General features: G+C 39.8%; 1 protein-coding gene across 1 annotated transcript in view; it reads right to left on the minus strand.

The window, feature by feature from the left end:
• The window catches only part of PAK5 (p21 (RAC1) activated kinase 5), a 292,513-nt gene extending 281,014 nt beyond the window's left edge, over positions 1–11,499 (minus strand). The window contains exon 1 of the mRNA XM_019734919.3: positions 11,036–11,499. The gene's annotated coding sequence lies outside the window, so the exon portion shown is untranslated. The remainder of the gene's footprint in view (positions 1–11,035) is intronic.
• Between the last annotated feature and the right edge of the window lie 1,937 nt (positions 11,500–13,436).

The raw sequence follows: 13,436 nt of genomic DNA on the forward strand, positions 1-13,436 counted from the left end.
TTAAAGATCTGACATATGTATGCATAAAGCTAAGTGCTGGGGATACAGAGATGAAGAGACTAGATATGTACTTTAGAAGAGTTCTCAGTCTAATACAAAAAGGGAGTCAAGTAAAAAAATAAACGTTGAAAAAACATTATTTATTAATGCTTTGAGATGGATAATCCAGAACCATGTGGGAGAATTCTGAGCGGAGGTGGGGGAGGGAATTGTAGCTGCATAGGAAGTTTACAATAAGAAGGTGATGGTCAGATAATCAGATGTTCATTTGAGGATGGGAATGAAGACAAAAAGAACAGAGAAGACGTTGACACAAACTCTAGTTGAGAGATGTCAAGAGGAGTGACAGCGGGGACAGGGAAGGGCATATGCAAGAAAGATTTTAGTTTTTTTGTTTTGTTTTGTTTTGTTTTTTTTTTTTTTTTTTTTTTTTTCATTTTATTGGGGAAATTTTGGGGAACAGTGTGTCCCTCCAGGGCCTATCAGCTCCAAGTAGTTGTCCTTCAATCTAGTTGTGGAGGGCGCAGCTCAGCTCCAAGTCCAGTCGCCATTTTCAATCTTAGTTGCAGGGGGTGCACTACCCCTTGTGGAAAGTAAACTGGCAACCTTTCTGCCAAGGGCTCCTGCTCTAACCAGCTGAGCCATCTGGCTGTCCCTCCAGAAGCCCAGCGGCAGTTCGTTGTCTTCAATCTACTGTGTTTCCCCGAAAATAAGACCAGATTGGAAAATAAGCCCTAGCATGATATTTCAGGATAACATCCCCTGAACATAAGCCCTAATGCGTCTTTTGGAGCAAACCTTAATATAAGACCTGGTCTTATTTTCAGTGGAACACGATGTAGTTGTGGAGGGTGCAACTCACTGGCCCATGTGGAAATCAAACCGGCAACCCTGTTGCTTAGGGCTCGCGTTCTAACCAACTGAGCCATCCGGTCGCCCCACAAAAAAGTTTTAAGTTGATGAGATTTAGTTAGTCCTTGGCTGTGAGAAGGGAGAGTGGAGTCTACTTTAAGTAGAAAGAAGATAGACCAGAATTTGGAGGTAGTGGTTATCTCAAAAACTCTCATAAAAGGGTAAAACAAACTACTATTTAACTCAAGTCATGAATAGTTGTTATTTACGAGTAAATATTATTGGAAAATTCCTTTTGTTTTTTTTCCAATCTCTCTAAAACCGAAAGAAGAGAAAACATTGTCCTAAAAACTACACAGATGAGGAAAGCTCTAACTTCAGTTTCTGTAAGACTTTGTTTTCCTTGAACCCTCCCTCCTCTATCCGTGTTTATATTTTTAGAGGTTAAATCATACCCTCATAGTAACTGTTCTTACTACGGAGGAAGAAGCTTTCTTTTAAATAAATGAAGTATAAGTTTTCTAATCTTCCCTTTCAGGAAGTTCTCTTCCTAGGTCAGTAAAGTGCATTGGAGCTAAATTAGGCAAGAGAGAAACAAGTTGACAGTTAAGAACAATTAGCTAGAAAATCAGTGTTTTACACATCCATCCATCTGTATAATTCAAATAGTCAAGCTTAGAAGCAAAGAGATCAAGTTCCATCCAGAAAACAGCTAAAGAGTTTCTTAAATAGTATGTCAACCTGGAATTTGAAGTTGAATTGAAAAGTGAAGCTAACAGTTGTTGACTCTGTTAGGTTGAAGTAAGAAAATGTAGGAGGAGGAGGAGGGGCGAGAGAGGGGTCCTATAGAAAAAGCTCATAACTGGCTTTGATTAACTTCCTCCAGCCAAGTATCTGTTTTTACAACAGATGAGGAGACGTGGTCTGGAGAAAGATAAGGATCTGAGTCAACGGACCTCTACCCATCTTACGTCATGCCTTCCCGTGGAAGAACATGCACCACTTCTTCCGCCAAATCAGTAAGTGACTCCCTCAGCCCACCCAACAAACTGTAAGTCCTCGGGACAAGGGCTCTCTGGCTCCGGTGCTCGTGCTTGCTCTCCCTTTCTCTGTCTACCTCTCTGTCTCTGTCTCTCTCTGTCTCTCTGTCTCTCTCTCTCTGTCTCTCTCTCTGTCTCTCTCGCTCTCTCTCTCTCTCTCCCGCCCCCACCTCAGCTAGGCCCATTCTCTTCCCTGAGAAAGTATCCCTAATAAACGGGCTGCCTGCATACTAATCAGCTTGCTGACCTCTGATTCTTCACTGCATAGGCAAGAAATACCGAAACTCCTGTAACAACTTTATCATAGATCTTGTATTTGGGACTGAAGGTGTGAGTGAGTGAGCCCTCTCGCCCACCCCCCTGTAATTTATTTTTAAAATAGTGATGGAACCAATAATTGGATAAAATCATCTTAACTCAGTTTAACAGTAGGGTAATGGAGGCTTGGGGATGAACCAGAACTTTAAGGAAAATAAAAGGCACACATCGTTGCCAATTTACCTTCATCACCAATGACACAGATGGCAATTCCCTTGAAAACTGGCAGAGGGAATCCCATAACTGACATCTGTTTTAAAATGTAAGTTAAATTTATTTCTTATAGAAGCAACCAAATATTGATTTTTGACTTTGATCATTCAAGTAATCATAATACTGAACACAGCCAGGCAGCCAACGCATTTACTTTTCCTTTTCATGAGGAAATTTGCATGAACAGAAATGCCAAATCAGAGGATTCAGAATCAAAGTGGGTAGATTAATCCAGTGATTTTTTAAAAAGTATTGGAGGTTCAAGAACTCCAAACAAAATTTCTCTTTTTACACACTGAGTTGCCGTACGCCACCGTGTTAATGGACAATTGGATTCAGATGAGCCTGGGTTTTACTCTTCCCTACTCTACATATCTGCGTGATATTTTGCCTTGAATTCCCTAGTTTATAGAGCTCTATGAAAATTTATTAAGATACACAGGTAAAATCCTTGGGTGAGGGCTGAACACATCTTGTTCAATATGTTGGCTATAATCACAGGAGTGCAATCCACTTTTCTCATAATCTATATTGCTATTGCACAAGCAGCTAATGTATGCGTGTACATGTGCATGTGTGAAAAATTGAGTGTTACACTTCTAAAATAGCTACTCAAACAGGCCTGATCCTAACAGTTGAGGGAGCAAAAGCACAAATAGAGTCCAATTATTATGCCATGTTTCCCCAAAAATAAGACCTGGCCAGACCATCAGCTCTAGTGCGTCATTTGGAGCAAAAATTAATATAAGACCCAGTTTTATTTTACTATAACATAAGACCGGGAATATAATATAATATAATACTTGGTCTTATATTAATTTGGGGAAACACGGTATATCTAAATATTTAAATATGATAAATCAAGCTAAAAATTATAAATTATTACATGCCTAGTCTGACAACATGCCTCTATAACAACCTAGAAGTCAGGCTTAAATTTAGAATACCTGAATTCCAAGAACAGGGTACAATATGGAGAACCAACCTCCTGCTCCTCCCCCTGCTCTTTCCACCCTAGCCTCCTCCAACACTATGTGTGGACTATACCATCCGCACAACCCAACTCCATCCACACCTCCATTGACAGTCTATCTTCAGCTGCCCTTGGGCCCAGGAGCCTTAAGAGCAAGAAGTCCAAGGTCTCAGATATGCAGAGCAGGACCCTCTGAAGGGGTCAAGGTGGCACATGGGCTCTCTGATTGGTGTCAAAGGGCATGGCTGTACAGGTGCATAAAAGTTGGAGGACAGAGCAACTGGTTCTTTATCATGCAGTGTCCAGGGCAAGGGCCTGTCTTGGTAATACGAGATTTTCTCTGTCATGTTTTTAGTGCAATTGAAGAATAATTACCTCTTTCCTTCCATTTGCAAGTCTTCTTTCCTCAGGGAAAAGTTTATAAACAGCTATCAAAGCAACATGAACCTGAGCATTAAGTTACCTGGTTAGCCACAGATATTTCCTATTTGTGATGAGAACTGTAGGAAGAATACAAACTGACCTGGAGCTGTCTAGTTTCCAGTTTGGTTCCAATCAATTTTTTCGTTGTTGTTGCTGGTTTTATTTTTGCACGCGCGCACGCACGCGCGTGCACACACACACACACACACACACACACACACACGCACTCCAGGCAATTCTTTAATCTACCTGATAACTTTCTAGTAAATTCTCTTTGCTCAAGTTAGAGTTTCTTTCATTTGCATGCAAACTAAGAGTCACTGCTGATACACCTGCCAGAGCCCCTGACATAAGAGATAATCAATGAATGTTACATAAATGAATAATTATAACCTAAATGTGTATTACTGCCATATTTGTAAAATAGTGTGTATCTTCACTGATTCATAAAACAATATGTTATCATTGACTAAATTTTGAAAAATCTGGAAAGGCATAAAAAATTAAAAGTACTGCCCAGCCATTGCCTAACTTTGTTTTTCTTCCAGTTTTTATATGCCTGTGTGATATTTCCATTTCACAAAATACATATCATTGTAATGCAGTGGCGCATTTGGTTATTTCCATTTTAAATTGTGATGAGGGTTGTTCCATGTCATTACATAATCTTCTAAGTGATCGATTTTTAACATCTTTGTAATAGTCTGTAATTTTGGGACCTTAAAATATCTTTAACCAGCCCCCAATTTTCAGTTATGTAGGTTGTTTCATATTTCCTATTATTATAGAATATATTCTAATAAATAATCCTTTACATAAAACTTTGCCTCCATCTACTTCCTTAGCAAAAACTAAAATAAGTTAAAATAAAAAGCCAGAGAAACACTTATATCAAATAATTTGAATTTTTAAAAGCTTTTCACAAATATTTTCAAATTGTTCTCTAGGAAGGTTGTATCACATAGATCTTCTACCAGTAGTAATTAGAATGTCCTCACTGCATCCTTGCCAGTACTATTTTTTACATATATACATATTTTTGTTTGTTTACTACGTGAAACACATGAAGTCTCATTTTTGTTTTAATTTGCATTTCAGTTACTAATAGTAAAAATATTTATTAAATATGTGTATTAGACTTTTTATTTCTTCCTTTTATTTATTCAGATATGCAGAAAATTCTACTGAGGTATTATTTTCTACTTATTGATATGCAAGAGTTCAGTGTAATTATTATATTAACTGTTCTGTCATGCTTGATGTCAACATTTTTCTCCATAATTATTTTCTGCATTAAACTGTATTTTTTTGCATACAAAAGTTTAAAGTATATTCAAATCTATCCTATATTTTGTTTTGTGAGTCTTTCCATTAATTTTATATTAAAAAGTCCTTCTAAAATTGTTAAATATTTTCTACTAGCTTTGTTTCTCACTTGGTGGACGAACTTTCCAGTTTATTTGGAATTTAGTCTAGTGAGTCATGTAAACAGAGGTTCTTAGTTGAATATTTTCTACATAGCCAGTTTCCTTGGCTCTTTTGTCAAATACTCCTAACTATTTCAAAATGCTTCCTCCATCACGGTTCTCTTTCTGAGTTACTTATTGATCCTTACACCAATATACTGCACTACTGTAATGATTGTGGTTCAATGATCAGATTGATTTTTATTTCTGGAAAGACAACCCACAACCACTGCATTGTAATGCAGTGGCACATTTGGTTATTTCCATTTAAAATTGTGATAAAGGCTGTTCCATGTCATTACATAATCTTCTAGGTGATTGATTTTAACATCTTTGTAAAAGATATATATATTCTTTTGCAAAATTTTCTTGACTATTGTCATATATTTATTTTTCCAGATGGAAGTTAGTATCGATTTGTCTAGTTTTCCCAAATCCCAATGCAATAAAACTAATTAATCATGGAATAATAACCATTTCATAATATCCACCTTTCTACCCAAGAATAAGGAATGTTTTCAGTTTTGTTCACTTCTTTATATGTCAAAGTAAAATTTTATAGTTCCCTATCTAAGTCCTTAGATATTTCTCATTATTCCCAACTATTTTCTGTATATTTACTTTTTTTTCCTAGGTAATTTATATTTTTGTGGATTCATGAACAGAATCATTTTCTATTGTATTTTTTAGTTGGTAAATACTGGCATATTGTGTAGCCATTGATTTTTGAGCATGTATTATATAACCAAACACCTTACTGAAATCTCTTATTAGGTCCTTCAGGTTTTAGCTGACTCAATTGTGTATTCACCAGTTTTAAACAAAATCAAGACACAATGTCTGATTTTTCGTTATTTAGGTGAAAAGTTATGCTTAACTGTGTGCATTAAATGGTATTTTTATTTATTTTTAAAATCACCTTTTATGCGAATAATGAAAAGACATGAAATTGAGGATACTCAAGAAATCCAAAATGTAACCTGTGCTCCAGTGTTGAACCCCATTCATTTCCATCGGGTACTCAGTCTTGCAATTCAAAACTACCAAAAAGAGCTCTGAATGAGAAAGACATTAAGTCACTTCTCACTTAGATTAAACAAGACAAATAAAACAATTCAGCTGGTAATGAAGAATTTTGACTACTGTAGAAGACAAAGAAACACACCTGGAAACTGTTCTCATATAAAGACCCATTTGTCTCTTATTTTGACCTCGGAGACAATAGGCAGAATGATTTTTTAAAGCAGAAGAGGGCCCACCTAGATATATTCAGAAAGCAATTGCATGAGCAGATTCCTTTCTCCCCAGATAAACATACTTTCTATTTTAAAAGATCAGGATAATAGAATCTACCAATTATTATATGTACCAAATATCTGTTGTACATCTGATTTGGGTTCTGTGTTATTGAGAAAAATTGGAGGACTAGTTATAGTAACAAGTAAGGATAGGGAGTGACGAGAACCTGGCATATAACAGAAGCTCAATAAATAATGTGATTAATTATTATTACACATAATATTATTATTGATTATTATTAATCTCTAGAAGGCTAAAAGTCTAGTTCACCATTGTCTTCCTAAGGGCCTAAAATGGAAAACATAGATGTCCAACAAACATTTACAAAATATTTGTTGACTGACTGATGTATTTTCACAAAATGCTCAATTGCCAGAAAATATTTTGACTCAATTCTTAACTGCTTGCATAAAACCAATTCTTAGGATAGACAGTTTTAAAAGCCAAGAATACTACTCTTTTGAAGTCAGAATGAGGTTCTACACTGCTCTTCTTATACTACTGAAAAAAACCAAAAATGTTCTAAAAAATCAGATCTTTAAATTGCACATAAAAATGCTATGAGGAAGAGTATTCATTCCTTCACTCATTCGCCAAACATTTATTGAGCATCTACATGCAAGACACAAAATAAATGGCCATCACAGAGGCCATCATTGAGCATCTACATGCAAGACAAAAAATAAATGGCCATCACAGACATTAAGTAAATAGCCAAACAAATAAATAGGTAACAAGTGCCATGGATGAAAAGTAGAAGGCTGATGGAAGATTTGGGTTATGGGGAAGGGAAATCAAAGAGGCCTAAAGGATGAATACAGCTTGGACTGGCAAAGTATAGGGAGAAGTGGTTGGGATATTCAAGAAACAGACAGGAAATTCAAGAAACACACTGATATTCAAGAAACACACTGTCACACTGATCAGCGTGACAGCAGCAAGAGGAAGAGGTGCCCGAGACGAGGCAGACCAAGTACCCAAGGCTGTGAGAGTCTCTGGAATCTCTCCCAAGCATGTGGATACATTTTACGCAGGGATTGACATGATCCTATCTTTTCTGGATGAAGGATTGGAGGGACCAAGCAAGCAAACAGGGGCCTTTTTAGAAAATTATACTAATAATCCCGGTGAGAGATGACGATTTAAAGTTTGATGGTGGGGATGGAAAGAAGAATCTATCAAGATATACTTAGCAATATAAGTAGAAGACAGAATTTATAAGATTTTGTCACGGTTTTAGATGTAGAAGGCAAAGGAAATCTCCAAAGTTATCAAAGATGATTCTTGAATTTCTTGCTAAAACAACTCTAAGGATAGTGGTGCCATTTACCAGGATAAGAAAGATTAGAAAGGTGTTAAGATTGGGGCGTTTTTGTTGCTGTTGCCATTTTTGTTGTTTAATTTGGTTTTCTGTCATTTGTTTGCATTCTGTTGGTAGGGTAGCAAAAAGGGAAGGAGACATTAACAAATCCATTTGAGACAGGGTATGTCAGCTATATTACCTGAACTAGACTGAGATCCTAGATTGTCTGGGTTTCCAGATAAGTGACACTTGTATAAATGAGGTATGCTTGAATGCCATTCTTCCCTACCATGGTTGGGTAAATAAAACCTGAAATAGGTTAGCTGAATTAAATAACCTTTAAAGTATTTTTTGAACTGATACTACTTCTACCTTCTGCATGTATGCTGACACAATATTAGTGTTGTCATTAAACACTATCGTAGGGATGTAGGCATACTGGACTGAATAGTGTTCCCCCCTCAACCCCAAATTTACATCCAACGAGAACCTATAAATATGACTTCATTTGGAAATAGGGTCTTTGCAGATGTAACAAGTTAAGATGAAGTCATACTGAATTAGGGTAGGCCCTAATACAACATGAATGATGTCCCTCCCTATAAGCAGGGGGAACTTTGCCATGTGAAGATACCCTGTTTCCCTGAAAACAAGACCTAACCCGACCATCAGCTCTAATGCGTCTGTTGGAGCAAAAATTAATAAAGACCCGGTATTATATTATATTATATTATATTATATTATATTATATTATACTATACTATACTATACTATACTATACTATACTATACTATACTATACTATATTATATTATATTATATTATATTATATTATAAAGACTGGGTCTTATTTTACTATAATGCAAGACCTGATGGTCCGGCTAGGTCTTATTTTCAGGGAAACACGGTACATGAAAGCAGAGACTGCGGTTATGCTATCGCAAGTCAAGGAACACCTGCAGCTACCAAAAGCTTGAAGAGGCAAGAAAGGACCCTCCCCTAGAGGCTTCAGAGGGCGCTTGGTCCTGTCTACACCTTGATTTTGGACTTCTAGCCTCCAGATCCGTGAGAGAATGAATTTCTGTTGTTTTAAGCAACCTAGTTTTTGGTAATTTGTTATCACAGCCTTAGCAAACTAATAGAGTTGGAACATTAAAGGAGATCACATATTTGAACCTGACTAGCATAAAACAGGGCACACAGTACAGGATAAACATCCATTTCCCTTTCTCTTATAGTGGTCACCACCAATTTCTTAATAGTTCATGTTATGAGTAATCCACACAGCTACCCATTTAGGTAGGTCTTACTTACCTAAAGTCTTTCTAGACTTGTTTTACAGATGGGGAAACTGAGGCTTGGGAAAGTTAAATAGCTTGCCCAAGATCACAAAGCTAAAATCAGGAGAGTCTAAGCTCAAACTCAGGTCTGTCTCATCACCAAGATGATACCGCACCCTAGGACTCCAGCTTCTCACACTTGCAGCATTTGAGCAAACTGACAAAGTGGAGGGGATGCACTGCCAAACTGTTTTCAATGCCTGCAATTAAAACTCACATTTATTTACAAAATAACAAATTACAGGGACCTAATACAATCAACACATTCACACAGGAATAGAACATTTTTATTCTAAGACCATCAACTTCTATTGCTTCCATTAGCTGTGCTTCTGCTTTGCACATATGTATTCCAAGTCAAGATACTATCAGATTGGACATTTATGACTTTAATTTACTTAAATGCATTTTCCTCAAGCATTTCCCATTTCATTTTGATGATACTGGCTCATTTTTGCTACCTAAGGAGACCATAAAGTAAATACTGTATGTACAAAGGGAAGTGTCTAAACTTTGTAGTCGCAGATGTCCATCCTTTAAATTATAAAGCAAAAAATAAAAGCATATTCTAAATTTACCTTCCCTTCCTAACCCATTGAGTTGTGCTGAATATAACAGATATACAAATATATGGTGACAGAGACGTTATTATGGGGTGTCAATTTCATAGAATTGTAGCAACATCTAGTACATTTGGACTCGGGTAAGAAAGAGTGTTAACATGCCACCAGACCCCAGAAGAGAAAAGGATGTGGTGAGAGGTTCCTGAGTTAGTTACCTAAGACCTACTTCTTGAGAGAACTCTGTGGATTGCCAGGTTTCCAGATTTCCCCCAAAGTGCATTCAGCCTTCTAAGCTGTCATCAACTATTCACGATGACACTTACTTCTGGCTTTGTGCCAACTTCTTTTCTTTATTAATTTGGCTTATAAAGCCCACCACAGATAGCCCCAATGCTTCAAATTCCCTTAATTGATATCTAATGTTGAATTAACTTGTGTCCCATGTTTAAAGCTCCAAATATACAAACATGGGTTCAAGAAGGGCTAACACGCTTCTCCAAACTGGGCACTCATCTCTGGACTGTTCAAGTTTGCCCTACGGGAGGACGACACATAACACTGAATTTTGACAAGAGTTTGGAACCTAGATCCTCTTCCACGCTCTGCCCACACCCGTGCCCATGAACAGAAGTTCTCTCTTCATTACAACCTACCACACACCCATACGCGCACACACACACCAAGGCAAGTAACAAAGGAAAACACAGCCCCAAAGGGACTCAGCTATTGCATCTTCCAGTCTATACCTGCCAAGAGACAAAAACCGTGCGGGAATCCTGCCCTGGCAATATGTCCAACACTCCTCAGGAGATGCAGGCACCGCGACACCCCCGGGCGTGTGCGGCTGTTATACACAAAGAACTGGTGCTAGGCTTGCTAGAGGTCTGGGGGGACCAACGCACTCCCAATGCTGGTATCCGGCGTTCTCCCCCACGCCCTCCCACCCAGCATAAAGGAACTATCCTTTATTTGACCGGTGGAGAGAGCCAAGGCTGGATGGTAGCGCATGGGTGGGTGTGTGGGAGGGAGGCGGGGGGCGGTCCCCGGATCCCTTCCTTCCAGGCAGCCGGTCCCCAGCCTTTGACATCTCCTAGGAGATGCACAATTGCGCGCTGTCACAGATGTCCGCTTCGCATCCTCTCCGGGCAAAGGAAGATGCCCCGGGTCCCAGCCGTGCGCATCCTCGCAAGCGCCCCTCCCCGCGCCCATCTCCACCCTGGCAGCCCCGCCAGGCGCGCCTGCCTACCTGGTGGCTGGCTGTCAGCGAAACGGCGGTGCCTCATCCCCTTCGCCGCCTCGGCTTCTACATCGCTAGGAGCGCCATGTTCCCGGTCTCCCCGGGCGCACGCCGGGCAACTACTATGGTCTGGGTAGGGGCAAGGGGGCGGGGGCCGGCGGGAGGGGGTGGGAGGCGCAGCCAAAGCTTTCTACTCTCCACCCAAGCCTCCCCCAGCTACTGAGCATGCCCAGCTCCCCAGCGTCGCCCCTAGGAGGACTTTCCGTGAGCACACGCAGCTGTTCCGGGTTTTCGTGGCAACCGGCGGCAAGCCCGCGGTAGCAGCTGCCGGGGGTGAGGGTAGCAAGGTGTCGGGGGAGGGTCGGGGGAGTGTCTACACTCCGCTGAGCCCCAAGCTGGAGAAAGCTGCCTTTTGCTCATCCATTCAGGCTTATCCTCTATCCTCCCAGGCGACGGCAGCTCCTACAAGCCTCCTCCCCACACACCGGTTTTGCAGAAATTTCGTGCAGGACCAATGCAGGGCTGAGCTTTGCTTAAGAGGCGAGCCAAGAGTAGGAGGGGCGGGGCTGGGAGACAGATCCTTCCGCTAGCCTCATGGCTACCACCTGGACACAAGCTTCTCAAACTTCAATGTGCCTGTGAATTAACATGTGGATTCAAATTCAGTTGGCCTGGCCGGGAGCCTGAGATTCTACCAGCCAAACATGCTCCCAGGTGATGTGATGCTGCACGCAGGTAGGCCACCACACTTGAGTAGCAAGGATCTAGAGAACCCCACTCTTACCTCCTGGTCCAGAAATGGTCTCTGGTGTCCACACGTAGTGTGGCCGCTAAGTGAAGGTGCCCCGGGGGTTGCTGTGCCCGCCTTGGCAGGAATCTCAGTAGGTCTGAGCTCCACAAGCAGCCCAAACTGGCTACTTTCTGACAGAATTTGTGGCCTATAGGGAGAAGTGTGCCTTGACCTCTTTGCTCACTTTGCTAGGGGCTAGCAAACTAGTTGTTGGCTGAGCCTCTAAAGTCGGAACCAGTCTGCCTTGGCTGTTCCCCTACCTTTCCTGAACTGAGACAAAAACTCAGACGCTGCATCAAAGTGTCAATTTATTATACATGTAAGGGTAAGGCTGGACTTGTCCATTTAAGAAGACTGATAAGAATAGATGTTTATGTACCAAGAGTTGACAGAGCTTTGTGATGAGTGATGTTTGAACTGAAGCTTGCAGTGATATCTTGTGATTCATCTTAACCCCCCCTGTTGTCCCCTCCCTTCCCAACCCTCAAAGGTTCCAGCATTGTCAAGAGTATTCACTCACTATCTACACCACAGTGAGAGATAGATATTCACAAAACCAGTCATGAGTTTTGGAAATGAAGAAGTCTATCTCCAGATGCCCTAACAGTACAGTACCCTCATTAGCCAGTGGTATAGTATCTGACCCCATAACTGGGTAGCAGATTATAAATAAGAGTTTGTATATATTGGTACTCTAGTATACTGAATAACTCTAAACAATTTTCTAGTTAATAGTATGATATATATCACTCCCTTCTTGCTTGTTTTCTATTCACTCAATACCCTCAGTGAAGTAGCCGCCACATGAAAACAGGAACCATATGATAAATGTATGATTACTTTTCTCCCTCAATATTTCTCTGTATAAAGGATAAATATGTCCTGGTACATTGTACTCTGTTTTTATGTTTAAAGGAATAAGAGTCTCCAAATCCATCTCTTATTCTCTAAGCAACACACACAGCCCTAACTACCAACCCACCACCCCCACTTTTATTTGCATAAATATTTTCTATATTTGACTTTCTTTTATGTGTGCTTGCACAGATGCAAAAGCCACAAAATATTTTATAGAGGTGTTGTTTATCTGTGATTGATTGGTATCAATTAAAATTTGGCTTTGTATTACTGAGCTTTAATCACTTAAAACAACTTTGCTATTATAGATAAAGCTTGTGCTTGTGTGGTTATTTTTACTGGTTAGATACTGTGATTATTGTTAGTTTCCTCAAAATTCATTTAGGAGTTATACAAGGTAAACATAAGTGAGTAATGGTACTATTTCTGTAAATATTATACTACATTAAGTCCTAGGTGTTTTCTTTTTACATAACGTAATTTCTTGAGAATTTAGCAGGCAAGATGTTGATTAAGGACCAACACCTGTGGATGTGAGATACAGGAAACAAGTGGGCAGTGGTAGAAGTCAAGCTATGATGCAGGCCAATGACAGTATTGGCCACCAGCACTCCAGGAAGCTCTGGAGCTAGGATGACCCTCCAGAGTTGTCCCAAGTTGGTTTGAGTTGTCTGGTCCTTTGTATACTAACAGTAATCATTGAGTGTAAAATACCTTGAAGGGGCATGAACTTGAGGCAACTCTCTGAAGCTGAAGCAATCC

This window comes from Rhinolophus sinicus, chromosome 13, assembly GCF_057876585.1.
Source record: "Rhinolophus sinicus isolate RSI-liver-muscle chromosome 13, RSI-T2T, whole genome shotgun sequence".
Classification (NCBI taxonomy): Eukaryota; Metazoa; Chordata; class Mammalia; order Chiroptera; family Rhinolophidae; genus Rhinolophus; species Rhinolophus sinicus.